At 42.2% G+C, this 26023-nt stretch overlaps 1 protein-coding gene and 1 non-coding gene across 3 annotated transcripts in view; both read right to left on the bottom strand.

Moving 5' to 3' along the window:
• LOC121588923 (mpv17-like protein) overlaps positions 1 to 26023 on the bottom strand; it is a 141904-nt gene that overhangs the window by 29416 nt on the left and 86465 nt on the right. The window lies entirely within an intron of this gene.
• Positions 25097 to 25168, bottom strand: Trnat-cgu. The gene has a single exon. It is a non-coding gene; the product is annotated as a tRNA-Thr (tRNA).

The raw sequence follows: 26023 nt of genomic DNA, 5'->3' as shown, positions 1-26023 counted from the left end.
ACACTGGGTCTGCGTCCTGTGGGACTTCACTATTCTTTGCAGGTTTCATTTAAGCTCTTGCTCTCGTCTCGCCATCATCGCCCATTTTCGAAAGGACACACACTTCAAAAACGGATAGATGGAAAATGGAAAAGATTCGAATCAGACATTACATTACTAGTTTAAGGACCGATCCCGAGAATGAAGGGTGTACAATATATGAATGGATCCAACCCATCCAGCCGTGTCATAAGATAAGACGGCTCTCGGTTTAGAGGCGGCTACTGGGAAAGGTTAGTGTCCTTCCGCCTCTACTCACCCTCTCCCCCCCACCCCTGTTCTAGCGGAGCGAGGTCGAGTTTCGTCTAACATGAAGCCTCAAAAGGAACGGCCGTCATGTTATCTGCCAAGATCAGATTAGTTGATCCGGTTAACAGGAAAAACATATGGAAAGCGGACAAATTAATGCAACAAGCACGTTAGACCCTGCCACACTGCCAGGCACGGCTTTACTTAGTAACTGTAGAAGTAATTGTGTTTTTTTTTTATATATCGTCATTGTTTTGTAATGTGTATCAGTGGCCATGATGAAACAAAGTGGTTCTATGCTGCTCTAAAACGAACAATCTCTTTGCTATGTTGTATTAAATTGCACCCAGAGCGCACCAAAAGAAACATATCATCCAAATACTGGTTTGGTGGTCTACGAAGGGCACCGGTAGCTACCCTGTATACTGTTACACACATCCATTTCATTTTCAATAACACAAAACACAAGGTTCTCCCTGGAAAATAAAACCACAAAGCCGAAATCCAGACTTAATGCTTTTGCTTTTTCTTTAAAAGAAGTTATACTTTCGACGGTGAAGTAAAGAACTATGAAGATAAAATATGACAGAAGAAATACGTCGTTTTTTCGTTTTCAACCACTGTGTCCCTTTTCTTTAAGTAACAACATACACGGGAATGTTAGCTCACAGGGTTTACCTTTTGAATCATCGCTACACAAATAGCAAACACACAACACTTTGCTATAAATCACATAACCTTACCATGCAAGAAACCAAGGACGAACAACGGAGTACAATAGGACGTTAGGAAAACGGTTCCCGTGCGATTGCAAGCGTGAAAGAAGCCATCGACCGAACAGAGCATCCCGATAATCAACCGGATGCGCAAGAAGCATCTTCAAAGTCTACTCTTTTGCTATGGGGAAGCTTTTGTTTACTTAAAAATCGATTTATTTCCACATCCCTGCCACACAACTCGTCCTTGTGCACACGTGTTTGAGATTCCATGCCATATTTTAACAGCGTGGCACGATAGCAACGAGATGTGATAAAATTATTGATCACTTTCCTTCGTCGTGAAGCTCACCTACCGAAGAAGTATTTACCGACATCGATACTCACTAAACGCCGGGTGGTTTACGATGACCTCCGAGTTAGAAGTAGTTCACAACGGACAGACTCGTTCGATCGCAAGGCAGACTAATTTAATTAAAATATCAATCAACGTGCGACCAGCTCGGGACACGACACCGTGACATTATGGGAAAAAACGGCGAACGATGGCGAGCACATAGTTTTACACACACTCAAAACTTTACTGGTAGCATTCCAACGATGATTGGTGTGACAGCCAGCGGTGCGGGTGCAATCATGTATGCCGTCGCCACCTTTTATTTATTATTGGTCAACCTCTACCGAAGTCGGCACGGATTTTCCAGTGCCCAAACGTTGTAGGACGTGGACCCCAGCTACCAGAAATGTAGGAGGATTTGGACGGTTCTCGGACCTCGGGTCCTTCGAGGAAGGTTGGAACCGTTCCTGTGCCGTGCGTATAGTATTGCACACAGTGACTGGCAGACGTTGATAGATTGCACATTTGGGCAAAGTTCGTAGCGGGTCGGTTTGGTTGTTACTCAGAAACACTTTTTTCGCACGTGTTGTTTGTTGATGGTTTGTTTCTGCAAATTTTACACATCACGTAACGTTCAGCGAATTATGCTCAATGATTTTTACTGATTAATTTAGTTTTCTGCGAATTGTTTAGGTGGTTATTTGTTTGATTAACTAGAACATTAAACAACTGTTGATGTTGTTCTAATTGTGGTGGGTTCTACATTAGTATATTCAAATTAGCTTTTTTTATTCTTCTTCTTTGGCACAACAACCGTTGTCGGTCAAGGGCTGCCTTTGTACTCGCTAGTGAAGTGAGCTTGGCTTTCAGTGACTTATTGTTATCATAGCAGGATAGTCAGTCCTCCTTACGGCCAGGGGACACGGTCTATTCGGGGCTTGAACCCATGACGGCCCTGTTTTTCATTAGTTTTGTGAAATTTTATGTTTGGAAAGCGAAATAATGATAACATTCCAAACTACACTGCCAAAATGTAGATTGTATCTTTTTATAATTTTGTTTTCAAAATAATATTAATAAATACTATTTTGTTCTCTATCAGAAAAAGATGATTCATTTATAATACAATAAATGAAGAAGAATCGGAATTAGAATAGAATACTAATTAAAAGCTTATGAACCTACCAGACCTAAACGTAATCTATAAAATCATGTAATTAATCATTTGGTTTAGCTACCAATGTAATTCTGCACCACGGTCATCGTCTGAAGAATGGCAAGGTCACATGGGTAGCATTTTAAAACTAATGACATTGATATGAGTCACTGAAGACATTTTTGCAACACGATTTACATCACTATAGGGACGATTCGAAATATAATTACGTTCATAATGATCAGACGAAACATACTCGATTCAATTCAAACTAGAACACTCGCTCTATTTCTTAGCCAACCTCTAATATAACACACATTTCTAAAATCGAATGGTTCTTTGCGTCTCAACAAACAATCATTTGTTGTTAAATCTAGAATAACTCCTTCTGTGGCGCTTCTTGTACACTCTTTCAAACCAGCCTGTCGCACGTCACGACCGATAGGAGCTGCAGTTTCCACACAAAGCAACCTATTGTTGGTCGAGTTTACGTCAATGTCCTTCAGGTGGGTGGTGTTTGCAAATATTTGTGCTGGAACATCCGTTCTGAAACGGTTGGGCGCTGGAAGACGGGTATAAATTACGCCCTCAGCCGGTCAGATGGATCAAGTACCGCACTGTGCATTCTTGTGCCAAGGAACACTTCCGAGTCGAACTTCTTACGTCGTGAACTTTTCGCATTCCAAAATGAGAGCAATCTTCGTCCTGCTTTCCGTACTGGCCATGGTGCTGCTTGCAAGTGCTGCAAAGGTCCAGCAGAGTGGCCGAACTCTGGTAGTTTCGCAAATCCGCGGCCGTCCAGGACAGACTGCCACGCTTAGCTTCCGTGATGCAGCCACAGCCTTGAAGAACGTTGGCCCCATCACTCAGGCCTTCACTAAACGCGGACTGTAAACAACATCCCTTTCATCAAGGACTATCCCCTAACAGGACGGACTGGACGGACAGGACGAGTCTTCCGGGAACATAAACTCCGTACTTTCTCCCGGGAGAACAAACGGGAACGCGGAATGAATGCAATCGAGAGAAAATCCGCTTGCCAGGCAGATTTTTGTTTGGTTTCAATAAAAGTTTGCACCATCTGACAAGCATTTTCATGGAAGTTTGTGTTTTTCTGTGCAGTTTTTTTTTGCAAGTCTGATTTTTCTATGAATTCGTGTCGTCAGGCGAGGTTAAGATAAATCATATCAAAAAGATTCAAATGCAAAACTCTCCTCAGTTTTTATGAAGTCTTTGGTCATTAAAGGTACATTGAATACAATCACTTGGATCATTCAATAAACCAACGTTGTATGTAAGGGGCACAATAGTAGAATCGATTTAATTCGATCGATTGGATTAAACCGTAAAGTGATTCTAATACGAAAAAGAATGATAATATAGAAAACACACTCCTTTGGATCCAAAAAGAAAACAAAGAAGAATAACAGCATGAAAACAGAACAAGGCAAATAGTGAAGGTGATGGCAACATGATGATGACTTATGAAACTATGAGCCAAATTTGGAGCTGCATACGCTAGTTGTGAATATCATTCGTCGCATAATGTATGGTTTTATTATATGCCGGGATTTTATTGATATTTGTTTATTTCTATAGCGCCGTTTAGCTGCAATAGCCTCTTGGTCAGGATTTGAAATCAATTATGTTTGGTGCATTTCTGAAAATAATCAGATTTGATTTTCGAGAAACAAACACGATTTAAGGCTATCCTTTTCTGCTATTTCAACGTAAGTAAAGAAGGGTTTCAATTTATTTGCCGTAAAGGTTTGTTGAAGTATTTTTGCTAGCGGTCAGTTCTCAACTATTTTTTTTTTCAGTGCATCATGTTTTTGGTTTCGTTGACGATAGCATTATTGGTTTGTTTGGCAAATATCATCATCTTTTTTTTATCTATTGACCAAGAGACCATTAGATTACCATTCTATATTTCAACTACTTGTTCGTAGTTTTCAATTTTTACTTTTGTGAAAAGGACGATTTTAAAACCTTTACAAGTTATAAATACATGCATACATGAGTACATACATACATACATACATACATACATACATACATGTCTTACGAAGATTTTTCTCTCCTTGCACAAAAAAAACATGCATACATACTACATGCATGCACTGGTTATTACAACGCAAAATGTTCAACAAAACACATTAACAGCACTCACAATTACACATAAATCGTATTATGGTATCAATCTTGGAATGGCTAAAATGGGAAACGCCCGTCACATATAATCCCATGGGTCGTAAACTGTTATGTTGGCATTGCTATCTACTCCAATGATTACTATACATACACACACATACTCGTCACACAGCGCTGCTGCTGTCTAAACAAAATGCAGGCAATAAATCAAACCCGGGAGGGATAAATAAAATCATAACCCAAATTGAGATTGTGCGACTATTACGAGGCCGTCCGTGGGTCCTTCTTGTGGGCCTGCCGTCACAGTAGAAACACGAACCCAACCCAGGGTAAACGGGACAACGCGGTAAGGTGAGTGACGCTGACAACCCGTCGGTAACAATTGAGACAAACGGTAGCCAGCTCCCGTTGAGCGTGAGAGCAACCGGCGGGTGGGAGATGGTATTTGTCTCACAATAAACGCCCAAGGCGAACTGCAGGCGAAACTAACTGTCGCGACACGACGATCTTGCTGTGAAGGAAAGTGTGGTGTATGGGACGTGGTTTGGTGCAAAGCTGTTGGTGAAGAAATTGGAGCAACCCCACAGCCACCGAGAGCGCATGCTGGGTGGTGGAAAGAACCACCCTCCAACAACTTAAGCTTCCCGGTTGGGTGAGGATGTTACGCGGGGCGTCAAGAACTGGCAAAAACACACTCCAAGCATAAGAATCGCTGAAACTGTCTACAACGCACGGGCGAAACACGCAGATGCAAAACAAGATCACTGAAAAGAAGGCGAAAGGGAAACGAATGAACCAAAAAAAAAAAAAATACAGCCCCGACACAACGCAGAAAAGATAATCAAAATTAATGTTCTCATGTTTTCCGTCCCTCGCTGTGCACCCCACGCGAGAGAGCAAAGGGATCGTTCGATTTTTTTCCTTGCTTCCTTTTTGCCGATCATTCCCGCGAACGGCTGCTTGGGGCGTTCCTCGGATAGGGGCGGAAGTTCACTGCCATCGCTGAGTAAGAAACAGCGCGCCCGGGTGTGTTAATCAATTTAAATCAAGGTTTGCGTCCTTCCGTCTTCTCATCGTTGCCGCACCCCATCACCGACGCGACAGCGTAGGTCGAACATGAACGAGATTTTTTTCTGTTTCTTCTGCTGTTCCTGCTTGACGTCGTTAAAAAAAAGCCGAAGTCAGTGAGCGTAATTGGACATTTAAATTCAGTTATCACGAAAGCCGCAGTGATGATGAAGCTCTGGCGAGACTTGAGAAAAACGAACTCTGCCACTATACGGACACAGGCCGCACCAGCTGCCGCATGTCTATTGATGTATTTTGTGCCTGTTTGCGTGTGATATAGGACGCCAGCCCTATGATGCAGTGAAAGGGAACTATAATGCATCAATCAAGTCGCCTTCGCTGAAGCTGACGGAATCGGCGAATGGGATGGCAAGTCGCCCACTGCGGGGACACACTTTAAGATGCAAAATAATCTGCCGATTCCATTGACAAGCGACGGCTTCGAGGGTAAAATGGTTCCGATCCATCAACGTGAAACACACAACAGGAGCCCCTCCCCTCTCCTGAAGTGGTTTGAATGTGTAAAGTTTCGCTCCAAACGGAAATGGCATAAACTGCTCGCCAAAGTTTACGTCAAACCTTTTCGTCATTGTCAAGCGACAACAAAAGCGAGTAAATTTCTCATTGCCATCTACACTCGGGAAGCAACTTGATCAATAGTTTGTAGTCGAATATCCTTCCCCTTCCCAGGTCTGGCAACACATTTCGAATGCAAAACAGGCTTATACAAATACAGCGACGTCTTCGGGGTTGCCAAAAATGTTGCTATACCCTCCCGAAATATAAGACGATTAGCAATTCTGGACCATTTGCGGTATTTCGGGCGTGTCGTGTAGAAAGAAAACTGGCCCGCAAAACTATTCCGCAACATTAGCATAACCTCCAACAAATACGTCTGCGATGTTTCAGCCATTCCTTGCGCGGTCGATTATCGATCGAGTGGATAATAATAAAAGACCGTCAACCGTTCGCCCGTAAATCATAACTTTCTGCCGGTTGCCAGCATGAAATGCAATAATACATGCTGAAAAGATGCAGGTGGTGATCGATTTTCACGACGAAGAATGGAGGGATTTTGGGAGGAAGAACCGTACTACCCCGAGGCTCGGTTGCAGTCGATGCAGTTACACAGGACAGTGGACTGAACCGTTTGGTTTGTTTGTTTGTTTGTTTGTACGTTTCAACGGTGAGCGATTATTTATTTTTTCCCCTTCCCCGATTGGCGGCTGTAAGTGGTTTCCTAAAAACCGCAGCCAAATGCATTCATGCGATGGTCCAAGCACACTCGGAGCGAAAAGGGTGTCTTCCCACTCTTAGATACCTTCGAAGTTCTGTCCTTATGTTATTTCTCGTCGCTAGATAGACCAACAAAATAAAAACGCAAGCACTGCTGTTGTGTTATTGTTATTTTCCTTTTTTTTAGTCGGTTTGGATAGAAATGCACTTCACTCCGAGACTGCACTTCAGTGCAGGCAGCACCGGATACGGGTAAACGTTTCACGATAGAAAACAACTGTGTAAATAATGAATAATACGTTTTGCTTCGTTTAGAATTATTTTTTCAGTCGGTGGTAAAGATCGAAATGCAATATTTTGCCGAGCGGCAGGTGTTTCTGTTCAAAACGATAAAGTATATGCAACGAACCGCGAGCTTCAATGCCTCTCTTCTTTATATGGCAAATGAATAATGCATCTTAAAAAAAGTAGCTTTGACGCCACTTGGAATAAACGCGATTCACCGTGCAAAATCAACAGAACGAAAAACACTTTACGTCGTTCGGTGCTGCCAACTTCTGATTATCAAAATGACCACATTATAGCGCACGTGAAAAGCGGCAGTCATCGTTTCGCTTTTGCTCTCTGCCCTCCTATGTCGACACACCAATTGAACGGGAATGTTTTGAATGCAGTTCTACATTCCACAGTGTTTCTTTTTTTTTCACCATAATCTGCAACGCATTGCGCAGTAGTCGACGCAATAGGGGGAAACGTTTGCAATCATCATTCGTTGATGATGTTGATTATGACGCTGGTGCTGCTGCTGCTGCTTGTGCTGATGAGGGCATTTTATGTCTGTTTAATCGCACGTTGTGGCATATGCTTTGCCGGTGCTTGCCTCAGCATGTCTGGTGCCAAATGCTAGTCACACAAATTGGCTACCTAGCACATCCTAGCGTTCTCGCCTAGCCGTGTGACAAGCATACGCGAATAGGGAGCAGGTGGGTTGTGGTTTCCACGCTTCACGAACCTTCCGCTGAATGATTTATCGAAAAGGGCTACCGCCATTTGTGCAAATAATCAACCAAATGAGCTGTTGGAATGCGGTTGATGTTGACGATGACGGCGGCAATAATATACCCGCGGTGGAACGACGTGGAAGCATTCCCTAAGAGCAGAATTCTTCTTACATTCCTCAAGCAAATAGGGGTATTTATGCTGAGTTTTCCTTTTCCGACTACGTCGTAGCGTTTTGCATGTTGAAGATTGAAGTTTTAGATTATCAAGCAAGAGAAAACTTATTTCTACAATTCTATGTGTCAAAGCAAACGTTTCCGATTATCCGGGCGTAAAACAAACTAATAAGCTTATACCGAACCAGCTTATGCTATTCCATGAACGGCCAAACTCCTCACATACATTCCCTATCCCAGACATTGGAGTCGTTAGGCCTGCTCTCTTTATTTGCGGTCGGTAACTTCACTTTAGTCCGGATTTTTGAGTAGCCTAAAAACGAAAACTAAAATCCAACTCTATCATCCCGACGCACACGGACGACCCTCTCCCTACACAGATTCACATTGACCGGAATGCACACTGCTCGCTCGAAGCGAGTTTCTCCCGTACACACGTTGCACAAGGCAGACGAAACCGACCAGATACGGCACTGAACCGTGCGAGGTAGCAGGAATGTTTATGATCTTATATTGAAATTTAAAATTAAAATTTTTGGTTGTTTAAACAATGTTCTCTGGCTCCGTTTGTACGGACCGCCCGATAGGATGCCCGTCCCGTCGGGTAAATTTTTCAGGACCGAAGAGCACAGGATCTCTGAAGCGAAAAACCAGGATGAGAAACCGGTAGCGTGGTTAGCGTATGTGTATATACGTGTATTTATTTTGAAGTTTTCATACTTTCGTCCTCAGCTTCCTCACCTCTCTGCCGTGTTGTGCCTCTGGACTACCTAATAAACTTGATGTTTTCTTCCTTTATCGTCATGTGCATGGAACATCCTAGCATGGTTGTGCCGCTGGAATCTGTTCACTGGTACGGGAATGAAATTCTCAGTCTCTGCCACCTTGGTGTACGCTACCGTGTTTTGAGACTTGTACCGTGCCGCAACTAGCTTTGAATGTGTCAGCAAAAGTGGATCGCTTGATGGGAAAAGTTATACCGGGAAGTTATCCCTTGCGGATATGACTGCTTGTGTGATTCGTGGACGGCTTTAAGAAGGTTTGAAATATTTATCCTTTTCTCTTGCATTCCATAAAACGAAAATACCTGTGCGGATTCCTAAAGCGATGGTTTATTCTAACTAAAAACATTCTTACCTGTACTCATTGCCACACACTTGAGGGAAGAATTTTACTGTTATAGAAACGATTCTTCGTCACTAAAGGATAAAATAAATCAACCATACAGTATCCAACAACAGCACTGAAAGTACTCACAACTCACAAGATTCCTCTAGATATCTTGGCAATCCCCTCGACCATAGTTAGTTCAATGATGCACGTACACAATAATTTTCCCAGTTTATTATGGCGAGATAGTGAATGGAGTATTCTAGAGACGGTCCAGTTACATTGAAATACTCCAGAGTCCACGAGAACATTCCGTGGTCGTGGTTGTTCTAGACCGATTCTACGCCGGAGGAAGACAACGATTTGCAATGCTCCTGCAGTTGCTATTGCCCATTCTCTCTATCTCTCTGTCTCACTCAATATCTATGAATACATTCCTGAAATAAATGTGCAGCGTTTCCCGGTTGGGTCATTTGGCATTCAAATTTCTTTTCATGTACCCGGGGCCCAGTCTCACCCAAGTGGTTATGCAGAGACGCCTGGTTACATGTTTCTACCACAAGAATGGGCGAACGAAATAATAATGCATCTCCTGCCCTCCGGTTCTCCTTGTGCCGATCACAACCCTTAGCATGGGGTGGGGAGCGGGAACGGTTTACCGGGTGCGATAAATGGACCCGACCGGACACCGGTCCGGAGTGCATCCGAAGAAGACGAAGAGTTTCTTTTTGTGTGTGCAAGACTGAGCAATTAGGTTCTAAATTTTGCAAACGACCTCCAACTTCCAAATGAACCATTTTCCTTCGTTATGCTTCAGCTGCTCCGCTCCGTGCTGTCGATGGCAGTTGGGCAAAGTTCCCAGAGCATTTTGCCGATGTTTTATTGCAAAGACGAACCCATTATTCATTCCGGTGTCCGGCTGTCTAGAGAGGGAGCAATCGGAGCTATTTTCGGAAATGGCTTTTGGGAAGAGAAAGATTGGCAAATCTGTTCTTGCATTGTAATTTAGGCATTTTACATGCATAATGATTGAATTTTAATGAAATTGTGTACTAGAGCTGCATATCACAGGGTTTAGAATTTTATGGAATCCTAATGTAGGCTAGTTCAATTATGTATATTTTTTTACATAGCTTTTAATAAGCACATGCATTCAAATTTAATACAATAATATGCATTATCAAATTGAAGCTGTTATCGAATTTCCTGAACATATACATTACTACTTTGTTACAGATTGACTTCTTGCAATTGAAACGGTTAGAACTATTTGTTATAAATAAAATGCTAAATTTTATGCTCCCCAACACCAGAACTTTTATTTCAATTAACTACACTTCCGATCTAGCCAAGCACCGACACCAGAATCCCCTTCATCTTTTACCGCCATCGCCCGTTTGCTCCTTCGATCGTCAACCTTGTCCTCTCTCCATTCTCACGATGATCTTTCTCTCACATCCTCTCCTATTTCACGGTTCGTGTTCATTAGCCGCCTGTATGGATACGGCCGCCGTTATCAGCTGTCATCGACGGTCTATATCGTAGCGGCCAAGGTCGCTACATGTCATTACACTTTTTTTTTTAACGAAGCTTTAGCAAGAAAATTCCGACTTGGATTGTTTTTTTCATGCATATCGATATTGTTATCGCCGAACTTTGCCTTTTTTTTTTTAACAATTTTGAGAAACTGAGGTTAATGAACCTATTAACATTTGTTTATGTGAACAACATAAACTCCGATGCTTCTACCATTACCATGACAACCAATACCAACCTCATTGTGTGCAATACTTGAACGAAGAATGAGAACATTTATAATCCACCCTTCTCACAGCCAAGATCACTAAAATGTTTAATAAGATTCAAGCTTATGAGTTTGTTCTAATCCCTTCTCCAACACCTACGATTTTCTCCCGATAGGTGACATACGTGGGAGAGATCATTATTATGATTGTCGTTTCATCCCACGTTTGTGGTCGACTTCTCTTGGGTTAGAACCTTCCTAACCAAGCTCATGGAGCTCATTCGTTTCCAACCCCAACACAAACACATATGCTAACCCTGCACACGCCGAGGTGCACACACTGCATGGATCATAATTTACGTCACATTTTTCAATTAAAAGTACAATTTTAAAGCACCATAAACTGCATCCCTATTCACGGCCGTTTTCGTTGCCTTAGTCTTTGCCTGCGTACGCTTGGTACTAACCTAACGAGACAGCCACTGAGCAAGCAAAGCACGGTTACGTTCGGGATAAGAGCTACCCTTGCTATGATTTTCCTTTCGCTATTCGTACTGTTTACAGCGACTCTGCTGGAGGTAATTCTCGACGAACCGAGAGCCACACACCAAGACTTGTTGTGTGCCGTCCCCGCTCGGTAGGGTGGAACGTGAGGAACGTGAAACCCGTAATCTTGGAGCGTTGCCGTCATTTACGACCCAAATCAACCCGTTGTGACGTGAATTTACAGAACCTACAGGACGTACTGCCGCCCGGCACGACGGAGGTCGCTTTAAAACGCTATGGTTTGGCATTTGTCGTCTCGGCTAGAAGACTCGATTGTTTTGTCGTTTTTTGAGGGTGCCCTTCTGTACTTTTCCCATTGCGAACAATCAACCTCTTCTCAAACACCGCACAACGGAGTGCTATAAACAATGCATCCACTGTAAACGTACCGGTGTTCCATTTGAAAATATAATACAGGATTTAACTATACTGAAAAATGTTCTTCCCAGTTGCTCCTTAACGCATGCAGACGCAGGCATACTCGCGGGTAAAGCTGAAAAGCGTTTCGGTCCCGCATTTAGGTCCCTAGCGGTGGCAGCAGCGACAATGGTTTAAGCTTATATATATTCATGCTACTTTGCGCTATCTGCTGGTGACATATTTCATCTTAATTTATCTTCATTCTGCTCAATTCCAGCACAACATATACACAACAAACATCCCAAAATCTCGGGCGAGGTGATTTCTGCTGGCTCTAAACGGACCTATAGCGATCGAGATGGATATCCTTTTGTTACCAGTTTGTGCGTGCGAGTAGGTGAAGGCTGTTTTTTCTCTCTTCACTGTCTGGAATTGCCTTAAACTTCACAACATGTGTATGATAGTGGCAGCTATCTTTTCCCTTCGTTTGTCATTGTAGGACCGTTTTGTTTGACGAGTGATGCTAGCGTACGCCCACTATTAGGGATGCGTCCTACGCCCAGGAAGTGAAGTTCCTCGCACATAAAGAGCATATCATGGGCTCTTCTCACGCACTGATGGTCTCGCCGGAAGGGCGTAGGCTTCGGTCATGATGAGTAACCATCTTCGACTCCCTCGATGGTATGATAATAATTGACTTTGGCGTTGTTATCTGTGGACACGTCCGTCCTAAGCGAGATACTCGGCAGAAGGGGTCTGCAGTTTTAGAATTCATTCCGCTCGCTTTCACAGCGCAGTGTGCGTTCATGGCTGGGAACGTGGCCACTTGGATAAACATGTTGTCGCTGTTTGTGCAATGAATGTTTCTTTATTTCTCGTTACGAATTGCCTGTCGGTCCTACAGCTAAACAGAACACAGTATGGTTCTTAGTTTCAAATGGTTTAAACCAGCAGACAAGCGAGGGTCAGTTGGTCGGTTCTAGCATCCGCAGTACGGTCAGATCGCGGAGAGTAAGCAAGTTTCCTGTGTTGTTATCACACTGCTTCCAGTACAGAGCAATCGGGACGAAAAAAGGAACTTGCTTGTTGTTTCCATAGAACTTAATGAAATGGAAAATTAACGACGCTTTTTGTCTCACCCGTCCCGTTATCCCGCGCCCCGATCGGGGATGATTTTATCGACCCGGCCTCACGCACGGCGGGCTTGTACGCGCGAAGGTTCACCTTGCAATCAACGAACGCAACGGACGGATGGAATTTGTGAATAAATGTATAGTTTATTGTTATTTCCAACAATCGATCATTATTCGTAATTTTATGTTTACGGCAAGATGAATTATACATGTACCGTTGTTGCCTCCGTCCATTTATATCCCCCCCCCCCCCTTCGAATGTCAGTTGCCACCTTTCCGTTCGCTTTTCCATCCCTCGTATACAGGGGATCCGAAGGAATTGATTCGGTTGATTTTCCTTCTGTGACTGATGAATGAAAATCAGATAATAATAATATTAATAATGATAATAATAATAGAGCTCTGCGTTAAGGCACGTCGTTGTCGCTGTGTACGTGTGTGCTGCGAGAGACACATGTGGCAGTTGAAACATGAAATTGTATAAATTATTCCCACAATCAAACTGGCGAGGCATTCCATGGTTCTCTCTTTCCCTTTTCTCTACAGTATGCAAGCAAAGGTTTGCATCGGGTATAAAATATATGATTAATAAATTTATGCTAATTAACCTTGCCGGCCACACTGCTGCGGTTAGCTTTTCGGGCCCAAATTCAATACTCTTTCCGCTCGACCAGCTTAACAGCTTCTCGGTCTCCGGGCCAGTCCGGTTATGTGGCCAGCAAACGCCTGCAGTTTTTATCCTACACCACGCATGTATTTTATCCTCCCAACTCCAGATCCTTCCATCAGCTCCGTTTATCTGTTTATTTTCCATCTCCAGCATAAGCCCCACCGGTCGTGTACAGAGCCAGCCGCGTGTTGCTGGTTCCCTGGTTTCACTGTTGCCTTATTTTATCTTCTGTCATATTTCGGATTGGAATCGCTGGCCGCGTTGGCGCTCTCCGGGACCATCAAGTGCGAGGAGTTCTGTGTGTTCCTCGATTTCGCGTACATTTCGTGTGTGTACCTCAGAGTACGGGCGTGCACATTCGGGTCTCGGGAGGTCATGGCTTCATTCATCCGGAGACTGATTGCTTCCAATTCGCTGAGCCTTCGGGGCATCAATCATAATAAAACAAGGGAATGGCTGGTTAAAACTCTACCGACCGGCTTTACAAGGGGAACACCAATAGAAAAAAACCCATACATGCCGGTTGTCGGCCAGCAAAACCATTCCTGTCTTCTTCTCTCCATTTCGCTTTCATTGATAGACGCTCCGCTCTTTCTTTTTCCACCCTTCTTCCGTTTCGATCCCAACTAAACACGTTGTGGCCCTTTTTGGAGCGTTCCCTGGCCGTAGCCGAAAATCGATGGGATGTGATTGATTTTCAGCATTCCAAAACGGCCAACCACCGCCACCACCACATGGTCCAACCGGTAAGCAGTTGCTAGAGAGAGCCCTGCCGAAAAACGATTTCATGAAATGGCTTGATTGATGCGATTGTACGTTCGGAACAATCGGCGGCCGCACACGATATTTACAAGTCCGGCGGTGCTGCACCGCAAACGCGGGGAATGCGAGTGGATGAGTTTGGTCATAAAAATTAATCTAGTTGAGATTAGGAAATGGAATTCCTGGCCATGGGCATGGGATTATGGCTTAATGCGTTTTGCCGCATTGCATCGGCTGAGCGTAGAATTAATGGTGAATTTGTTCTTCTGCAGGCACAGGCCCAACCAACCACAACGATGTTGTAATCCATGGCAGGAAGAAACCGTCGGGAAAAAAGGTTGAATCGATCGCTAATGCAGATTAAGGGGAATGCAGGAGAAATTTAATTGCATAGAGCTGGCAAACGTTAGCCATTTGCGTGAGTTTTGGTAGAGAAATGAGGTATAATGTGCCGAGAAATCGATACAAGTGTAATTTTTATGGTTTGACAATTTAGAAAATTTAATTGAATTGTGATCTACGCCAAACATTTTATGTTCTTAGTTATGTTCATCTAAGAATACCTTTATTTATTTTTGTCTATGCCAATGCAATTACAGTATTGCAACATTTACTTCATCTAATTGCAACTACCCAAGCATTCTTTCGCATCATTTCGCTCATCATGTGACACCGTTCCCTTTATAGTCCGGCTTTAAATTAATTAGTGTGCTCTTTTACGAACGAAACATTTGCACTTTTTAGTCTCTTCTGGACGTGCCTGACTGTATCATCGTTACTTTCCCGCCAAAGCTCTTGCCAAACCGTCAACGAAACCCAAACGCACATGACACGGCATTCGTATGTGGTTATGCATTTCCATAAATTACAATTCCCCCTTGACACATTTACGCCCACTAGCACCGGCGTTACTGTCATCCCGCGATGGTGCTGGTGCGTCGTGGCGTCCGTGATGGGAACATGTTTTAGTTTTCCCAGCGCGCACATCACACGCATATTTTAAACTCCAGCTTTCTTTTGCGCTATAATTTTACCCCCAAACGCTCACAGCATTGTGTGCGCGCGTGTGTGTCGCCAGTATGCCTGTGTGGGGTTTCCTTGAGGACAGTTTTATGTCAGCCACATCCGTGCGCGATTGCGTTTGCCTAATAACGAATATTAATACTTCCCGAAATCAGCTGGGTACGCGGCTGCCCGCCGCTAATGACTTCACCACGTCGATGCTGCTGCTGCTGGCAGGCGACATTGTATATCAAACAAGTTTGCCTAATGTAATTCCGACGATGGTAGTATTTATGCTTTACCCGGTCGTTTTATACCATTCGCTCTTCTCGGGCACCACATGTGTGTGTGTGTGTGTGTGTGTGTGGTGTGTGTGTGTGTGTGTGTTTCCTGTGACAAAATATAGATGATTGTTGTCAAGCAACATTTTTTCTTCCTTACACCGTCTCCGTGGCACGCACAGAAGAGGAACGCCATCGCTGGCCGTGTGGAGGGGTTTTTTCCCGCCCTTCTCGTATGTCAGAGTTTTGCATTTCTACGGCGGCGGCGGTACTGAATAAATAATCGAGTGAAGTAAAGAGACTCCGCACTCCATTTATCATGCCCTGTAGAGCTGCGGGGTGACAATGTCATCCTAGTGTGCGAACCACCATCACCACATGGCCCTTTTCTTGCGTTGGCCAATGCCAACGGAACGCGACCATTTCCCAATCGCTGCAAGTGCTTGAGTAGCATCTGTGCGCTCTCTGCAGCGGTTGGCTTTTAATCGACAGCTAATTTTGCATCGACGACAATGGGTTGTTCAATGCTTATGATAATGTTGTATGTGCTGTGCCGTAATTGCAGTGCGTGTGCGGGGTTGTGTGAAGCAAACGCCCAAATTAGATAGAGTAGTTGTACGAGCGGTTTTTCTTTTACCATTTGCTGCATTTCCGAAATAATTTCCTACCAAACACTCGGCTGCTGTTTCCTCCTCTGCGAGCAGACCCTGTAATTGAGCTACGCGCCTGCTACGAGCGGTTGGTTTGGCGTTGGAGATAGTTACTCTCTTAAATGCCATTTCCTGATTGGTTGCAGTTTGAAGGGGGTTTTGTTTTTCTCACAAATATCACCCTGGGTAAGTGGTCGGTAATGGCCGCGCGTCCTATCCTGCGATCGCTTTCCTTGACTTTGGCCAAGGAAGACTGTGAGGCATTTAAGTTGTCGCAATCATCGACCTACGTTCACTTGCGCTGCAAAAACGAGCTGGCTGGTTGAGCGAACAACGCGAGCACCGAGTAACAACAGATGTGACTGGGCTCGAGCTGGTGCAACCGAAACCTTCGGGGTGAAAGAAGGGTTTTGAATGAAAAGTGCATTTATTTAATTACTGTGGTTGTTCTTTCACGAAAGTGTTATTAAAGCATCGCTTTCCTACTGCATTTCGTGTAGCTTTCTGCACATATGTGCCGTTGCCGTCGGCAGAAGAAATGTTTACCAAGATTAAATCGATGTTTTCACATAACAGAGCACCAAACTAATGTTACATTATATTTAATAAGATAACATTATCTTTTATTGACAGTAAAAGCGACCTTCCTATCTTGCACCTGTTGTTTGTTATTGTTCGTTATAATTCCGGTTCTTTGCAAAAGTATATGAATTACTCGCAACAAAGACAAATCAGGTAGATTGATTGTTCAGGAAAATGTTTGAATAGTTTCACTTTGGCTGTATCGATTGAAAATGTGAAAAATCTTTCTTTTTTTTATCCAAAGCATTATCATCTTTCCACTTTTGCTGATTGTTTATGGGTTACATTTAAACTATGTTTCTTCCTAAGCGTGTACCGTGTATACCTTCCTAAAAGAGAGGTTGAGAATGAGTTTCCTCAAAGCACTACGCATTATAATTATGTTTACGAATGTATTTATAATAATTAATCAATAAGACGGTTATCAGTAAGAAATAAAAAAAATCTTTTCAAATGACAGCTTTAAACTGTCAAAATCAAAACCAAAATCATGGTATCTGCGAATCATCGTATCCCGAAGGTTGCCTGTATGTTAAAACAAAATGTATAATTAAAAATATGATGATGATGATGATGATGATGATGATGATGATGATGATGATGATGATGATGATGATAATAATAATAATAATAATAATAATAATAATAATAATAATAATAATAATAATAATAATAATAATAATAATAATAATAATAATAATAATAATAATAATAATAATAATAATAATAATAATAATAATAATAATAATAATAATAATAATAATAATAATAATGACAATAATAATAGTAAAAGTGATAATACTCACCTATTAGATACTATACCACGCTATTCATAGAAGAAAACTATAGCAATTGAAAAAGCTTAACAGATATAGATAACAAAAATGTGATTGTTTACATCAGACACATTTCAAAAGCACAATAAAATGGAATATAATTTGGCATTCATTAATTTCACACACTAAACTCCCATCAAAGAAGTAATTTTAATGCAATTTTATTTAATTTATCCTGAGTATTGCATGAAAGGGCCAATACTCAGGAGCAGACATATTATATCAGAAAATATGCACAACGGAAACTGATTCTATTTTTTTTATCAAATTTTTTCAATAACTTTTAACTTTAAAGAATTGAAAAAATATCTCCCTTTTACAAAATAGTGAAAGAAGTATTTTTAGAAGTCAATTTCACCCGCCAATAGATACATAGACGTACACCAAATTATTCGCTTGAGACGAAGAACTACAGCAGGTTATTATTAGGTAGTAAAAACATAAATAAGAACAATTTAAACAGCTAGAATAGCAAATAAAAAAAATTATGAATTTGAATCCTGAATAAAACGTTCATATACCAAATTCTTCTAGCTTTTCACATACATATGTAAAGTAGATTTTGTATATAAAATCATTCTGCATATCAGAGTGAATTTAAAAGCGTGACTCGAACTGCAAAATCTCACCTAATCCACAGTTGATTGAACGATAATGTAATTGTGAAGAATAGATCTAGAAATAAGCATCAGTATGCTCCACCCTTGACATCAGATAAGTGTCACCTTACTTTACGTCAACTATCCATTCCTCCCCGGCGATAACCACTCATGCGGAAATGCGTGTCGACAGGCAGAAATGTGAGAAGTGTGCACCCGCTGCGAATGCACTTCTCCATCAAAGCAGACATAATGCCAATTACCCTTCAATCTACAACGGGCAGGCTTGTTAATCCTATCCTCCGACCGAGGCAATTGCATCTTTACTATCGACTTAAACACATACTACCCCCCCCCTCCCTCCCCATCCCTTTAAACCATCACCCTTCCACCCAACGTGAAAGCAACGCCCGAGTAGTAGCTGCACCACACATCATAATCATCATTCAACGCGGGAGGTTATTATTTAATACGGCCAACGCACAAGCAAACGGCCTTCACCGTCACACGGCACACATTGTGTTTGAGGGCGCGCGCGGTTCTTCACTCTCATTCGCTTTGTTCGTCACTTTGTGCTCATTTTCCGCGATCCGCTTTGATTGCGCGCTGGGGCAAACGGATCCTCCTATGGGCCGATGCTTGACCGTGGAAAGCAAAAAATATATATATAACACAAGTTGCCACCTTCTGTGCGCTCCCGCATCGTATCGCAACAATAGTAGGGCAGCGGAGCACACTTGGACACAAGCGCGGCTGTGCGCACGAGTGTGGTGGCAGCTTTTTAGCATTCCCTCCCTATGGTTGGCGTGGTTCGTCGTGCTCGGGAAATCCGTTTCCCTTTATTCATGCAATCAAAACGGGCCAGGCGCCGTAAACAATGCTTCCTTCACCGCCGCGCACCGGTTAGTCGAATCATCTTTGCCGATAAAGGCACACACAGGCACACACAATTTACGGCGACCGGAATCATGTTTATGTTGCGCGCGTAGTTAGACACGCGTGCATGCCTGCCGTTTTTTGTGTTTTGTTTTTGTTTTTCACTTTCGCACTCCGTTATCAAATAATGTCAGCGCACGAGGCCGTGCGAAGACACAGCAATGTTATGAGAGCAATCAGCCGGAAGAGCATGCACGAGCTGAACGAGTAGACCGATTGGTGATAGTGAAATATACACTTAAAAAACGAAGAAGAAATAGTGCACTAACCAAGGAGTAAGAAACGGTGTTTTTTATTTTGCGTATTTATTTTGCCTACCGACCCGGACGCACATTGTAGTGGTGTCTTCGTAGTGAATTCCGATCCAGTGAACGTTTACCGAACGCCGTCTATTGCATGCCATCCACGTGCATGGTAACTGTCCGTTCGGTAATACCGCCCTGTAAGCGGGTGTAGAACGTCGACACGTGGGCGCACTCACGCAGTTGTCATATTTTCCTGCCAACCAGCCGAGACGACCACGGTTAGCATCGTGCATAGCCCAGGTCTGTGCATGCAACGAACGGATCGACGATACACGCGAATTCACGGAGATAAATGTACTTTATTGTTTTATGGCGGAGTTTGCCTGCAGCACGGACAAGCGCGCCGAGGCTAAGGCACTAATTCCTTTCCCAAAGGCAAACGACCGCAAACCACGTACCACGAAAGTGCTATCATTCGTTGAGCATAAGTAAAGACGGGAAAACACACACACAAAATACATCCACTGCTATAAAAAGTGTCCCCCGCAGAGTATCAGCTCCGGGGTACGGTGGCTCGCACGGGGTTGCGCGTTTTACACACGTGTATATGTGATCGTGTACGGAAAAAATATCATGAAAGTTTGCACTCAAACGGTGTGATTTTATTTATGGCAATTACATGTGCCCGGCAGCCATAGAGTAACACTTTTTGGGCGTTTATTATAACCCCAGTGCGTGTTACCACGGTGGAAATTTCTTTGGGAAATTTTTCAAAGCACATTTAGACCACTTGTTATTGTTTGATGTATCTTTATAACATTATTAAGTAAGATATGTTGATGCCCTGTTTATTGCACATATAATCCCAACACGAATTCAAAGATTAAGGGTAGATCAAAATGTTTTATAACCATTATTCTACTAGCCTGAAATTAGTAAAAATATCTAACATCATGTGCATCAATAATTTTTAACGTTTGGTGTCATATGTCTTCACTATATGGATGCACTTCATTTGCTAAATGTTTATTTCAAAACACTTTTCGACAACAGATCTCACCATCTGTCCCATATCTTACGGTCAAAAGCGATCGCACGAACTTTCATCATTGCAAATAATTACAGAAAATTACGTTAAATCACAGGTCCACTGTGTTAGTAGCAAACAAAAAGGCAGTGTGAGAATCCAGAAGAAAAGCCTGTTATGAATCCGAAAAAAGGAAAACCCCATGTGTTGAAACGTTATCAACAGAATTCTTTCGTTCACCCGAATGTACAATAAATATGAAATACACAAGCGTTTTTTAAGCAACGTAGTTAGTTTATTGTAGCTAAAAAATCAGTCGCTTGGTTCGGGGATCGGTGAAAGAATGGCTTTATATATCTTTATAAAGATCGTAATCTTTGCCACGTTCGGGAATTTTCGTGTTATCGGGATTGCTCGACCCGATCGTTATCAGCACGACTCCACTTCGATAGTGTCCTTTATCGGGATTGACGGAAAACACCACTGTACCATCGAATTGACCGTTAATATTTATTTTAATATTTAACACCATGAGCACCATAAGGAACATACAATATTTGAGCTTATGTTGATCGAATTTCGAACAATAAGTTTAAATTTGTCAAATTATACGTAATGTTTATTTAGAGGTCTAAAAATGCTGTTTTTTTTTCAGAAAAAATATAATTACTTGGTACCATTTGGATTGTGGAACCTGTGGCAAAACGGTTCTGTGTGGCGAAATGGTCACTTGCATTATCGGCAAATTAACACGTTTATAATGACTTCTAATGATTGAAAAACATCAAATACAATGTTTGAAGCCCACCATAAACACTTCATAACAAAAGATTTAAAAATAATTGAATTAATTAGCAAATAAAATGTTTACCAGAAACGATGTAATTTTACCGTCTCGAAAATAAGCTTTCGTAAGAATTTTACACTTAATTTGAGAAAAAAGAAGGTATATTCAATCACATGATATTTATCTATGATTTAATAACCATTTTAATTTAATGTAAAGTTTCTAAAACTGAAGTATGAAAAATGTTTCACTTGGGGCAAAATGGTCTATATGTTTTGACAGGAGCAACATGATGAGGCTGGGGTAAAAGCTAAGGTCGCTACAATATACTAGCTTTACATGCATAAAATAGTGCTGTATGTATACTATATCGAAAAGAAAAATTACAGACAACACGTGAATTATTCAAATAGTCGAGCATTTGACCAAATTATTCAATAAATTACTTAAATGCTAAACTAAAATCGGGTTTAAACTTTTTGTATAGATTCTCCTTTGTTTTTGTTTTTCCATAATAATTTTGATATGCGTACTGTGTGTTTATAAACCGCAAATAAATGCTTAATACCACATGCTTAAATAATCTAAATAATATTCTTATATTGTAATATAAATATTCTTTATAACACGCGTTTAGGCGACTGTTGTAAGTTGGAATTTACTGTAGAATTGCCTAGAAATACCACACACAAAACACTTGCTACAGACCTTACTAGAAACAGAAAACATGCTTAAAAAAGCATATCAGTGATCTAAAATGGCGAATCGTTAAATTAGAAGTTATTTAAATCAAGGAGTAATATCTTGAAGTATTTAACTACCCTAAATAAATTTCCATGAATGGAAAACTGGTAAAAGCAGATGATAGTCGATGGTTTTAACACAAATCATACAAAAAACTAATTTAATACTAATAAAAATTCATCAAAACCAGAAATTATTCGTTCTTATCCACGTATTCCAGATTTACAAGATTTTCCAGGGGTTTTCATAGTTGTGGGACACTTCCTTGATACCTGATGATCTTATAGGAAGTGAATTTCATATGTTGGAAAATGGACTCTATGGTACCCTTTTGAACAGGCTCCTTGAAAATTCCTATTGGTTTGTCCAACAATGGTGCTATAGAGTCCAATTCCCATTAGAAATAACACTTCATTTCACTTAAGAAAGAATCAATAAAGTGTCCCACAGCTATGAGAACTCCTGGAAAACCCTGTAATATCCTCATTAATCTACACGCCTTTGCTAAGCCCTTTATTGACAGTCTGGAAAGCAATGCATGTCAAAAAAACGAACCGTGATCTGTTCTTCACCATCAGTCACCAGAGAAAACGTCCCAAGATTGATTGATTTGGCTCACTTTTGCGGAATACACAGAAACCTGCCAGCGCAAGTAATCAAGCGAGCCCATAATCACGCAAATCCTGTACACCATCGATGGAAAACCGTTGAGCGTTTGGTGTGATACAGAGAAACAAAAGGCCACCACACCGTTATTAGTATGGAAAAATCTGCGCAATTTGATCACAATGGTAAACAGCATCCGAGCTATCCGATCTGTGGTCGTCCGTCACCGCCGACGTCTAGTATTCCAACCTCCCATCAGCCTCATGTCCCCCTTCGGCATGCAAACCCACGTCCGTGAGACGCTACATGCATGAGATGGAAACAAACAAAATATAGTCTACCGAAGGGAGAGTGGGTGCTGTGGGTGGATGGGCGTGTGATTTGAAAAATGTATTCACCCCCTACGGCAATACCCGGCAAACACTGGCACAACGAGGCCAGACAGAGTCAACAACACAACAGCGCGACCCAGCAGCAGCCGTTGTTATTTATGCTAAACAAATTCGCTTCCTTCCCGCACTGAATTACGTTGCCGGTACGTGACACGATAACGACCGACATTCGCACAAAATGGTCCACGAGAGAGTGGGATGCTGCGCCAAACCGGGTGAAGGAAGGAAGGACAAGTACCCACAGCCGTGGCAGCTCATCCAAATGCTAATTTTGAACGATGCTGCCATGGCGCCTGGGAGCTTGTTCGTCCTTTGAAAGTTAAAATAGTACGCAAAACAGTAGAAAAATAAATCAATTAAAAATTACTACCCCGTGCAGCTTAACAATTCGTGTGCAGTTACTTAGATTGGGAGATGTATGCAATGTGAATGGCTGGAATGTATAATATATATTCTTCATACCTTCAAAAGCATTGGCCTATATATCCCTATTTGCCGTGAAAAACTGATTAAAAATCAAGGTAAAAACTCCAAAACATTTTAAACTCTTCAACGTGGCCTCCAGCAACTTCCATTCGCTTCCGCGACTTTCTGATTGATTTGGCCCGACGCAACCGCAACCGTTCGAAATTGCTCCGTTACGTTGTGGCTGCGCCGTTCGATTGATGTTGGGTAATTAGTTTTAAATAATTTGCATTTTGCAAAATTGAATTTAACCCTCTTCCAGCTCACAGCGTTGCTTGCGCTCGCTCTAATTGTTTCAAACGAAGGACACGACAAACACACACACACACACACACACACACACACACACACACACACACACACACACACACATGCTTCGCTGATGCTGATTGATAAATAGCTCGCTCAGACCGCGATCAAACGCAAAAACGGTTCCGGAATGTGCACGACCAACGTTATTATCTCCAATCGTACAGGCTCACAGCAACCCGCATCGTAGTTGCTGCCTTCGCCGAACACCCCCCATCGCTTACCACCCTGTTTTGTGACAGGGAAGCCGGGCTGCGGCTGTCCAGTCGAATGGCAGGGAAACGAAATGGAAGATAAACAAGCAGCACAGAAACCACACGAGCCGACAACACTCCGAATGGAACATGCCGTAGGGGAACTGTATTAAAATTAATGACAAAATAATATAAATGTCATAATTACTGACTGGCAGGAGGGAGCGACATGAAGCAGAGCAACGCGCAGCAGGATGACAAAACAACGAACTTAAAAAACCCGGCAAAACGTCCTTCGAGCTTGAGTTTTGAGAAGGGTTGCTACATTGAATGTACGGATCGAGGATTATTGCTTTAGGAATTTTGAATCAAGGGCATCTAGTAAAGGTTTTTTTGTTACATTTCTCTATAATACTGAACAAATCGATACAGTTTCGGAGATCGGAGATAGTTGATCGGAAAAAAGTATAATTGACCGCCCTTTACATTATTCCAGCATTGCACTTAAAGACTAACTGAGAATGCCTTGCAAGGAAGAGTATACCGTATAAATCTGTAAAAAAAAATCATTAAAAATAATGTTGAAGTTAACTAGAACTGATAGACAACGTACATTTCTGCACAACGAACATAGAAGAAAAGTAGCCACGTATAACGACTCTATTTTAACTATAATTACACAGTTCCACACAGTTGCACAGAAATTTTGGACGTCAACATGACTATGCAGAGGTTCAAAGGTCAGCATCAAAGTCTTTGTAGTTTATACCAGAGTACATACATAAGTACATAAATAAATAAATAATACATTGCAATGTACACCAGTTACTTATATTGTTTATAATATGTACTTTTTTCGTTTTATGAAGCATAGTGAAGGTAATGACAAAAAATCATAGACCTTGCTCAACAACAAACTACAAATAAAATAATGTACCTGATATCAATCAGCAAAAAGCTATCCACACTACTACACACCCACAGCATTTTGCCTCCTGTGAGGTTTGAACTCACGACCGCTGGTTTACGAGACCAGCGCTCTACCACTGAGCTAAAGAGGCTCTTGATTTTCCGGCGCTTAAAACCTTATTTGTACACAGCCTCTTCCAAATGTGCTTCATATGCCGAAAACACATTCGGATGCCAATCTATTTTTAGATGCAATGCTCATGCTCATCTTCATCCCAACATAACGATAACGTGTTTCGACACAACATCGATTTTTTTCAGCCCCAGCGAGAACATTTCAATCCAAACAAGGGCAGTTTTGACGTGACATGCATAAAGTAACCTTCGCAAGCGCACGAGCAACTACACCTTTACCGGCAACATCGTTACGAGCAGTCAATTTTGAGGATAAATTAGACTCCCGATGCCCTCATAAGATAGGCGGTAGATAAATAGCAGCTTGTGCACGGCCCTGCGTTTGGCAAAACAGCGAACCGCGGCCGGATGACAGGAAATGGCGGTGGGTGATGCCTTATAGGTCGCGCACAGGTACACGTTAAATCAATTATAATCGCTCGTAATTTATTATCGATAAACCATAAATTATACACGACGCTACACTGTTTTCTGCCATCGTTCCACTTCCCGCCCCCTTTACCCCTTTCTGAAGGGTAATAGCTTCCACCAAAAGGCATGCGCTGGAGTGCGAGGAACGAGTGTATGCGTGTGTATGGTCGCACCTGGGCCACGCTGGTGCTGGGCGTTGAGAGCGTCGTATTAATTCCCGTATTTATTAAATCCACTGCATGCATGCACACACAACGTCAACGAGATGCTGCAGTGCAGCATTACACGCGAGCGAGTGCATGATCTACGCCCATGTGTGCATGGGTGTGCGCGGAACTTGAGACAAAGTGCTTCGCAAAACGCGAATCGCCTTCGCTGTAGAGAAGGAGCGTTCGAAAAGG

This window comes from Anopheles merus, chromosome 2R (genome assembly GCF_017562075.2).
Source record: "Anopheles merus strain MAF chromosome 2R, AmerM5.1, whole genome shotgun sequence".
In the NCBI taxonomy this organism is placed as follows: Eukaryota; Metazoa; Arthropoda; class Insecta; order Diptera; family Culicidae; genus Anopheles; species Anopheles merus.
Note: the sequence above shows the minus strand (reverse complement) of the source record. Positions and strands in the feature narration are given on the sequence as shown.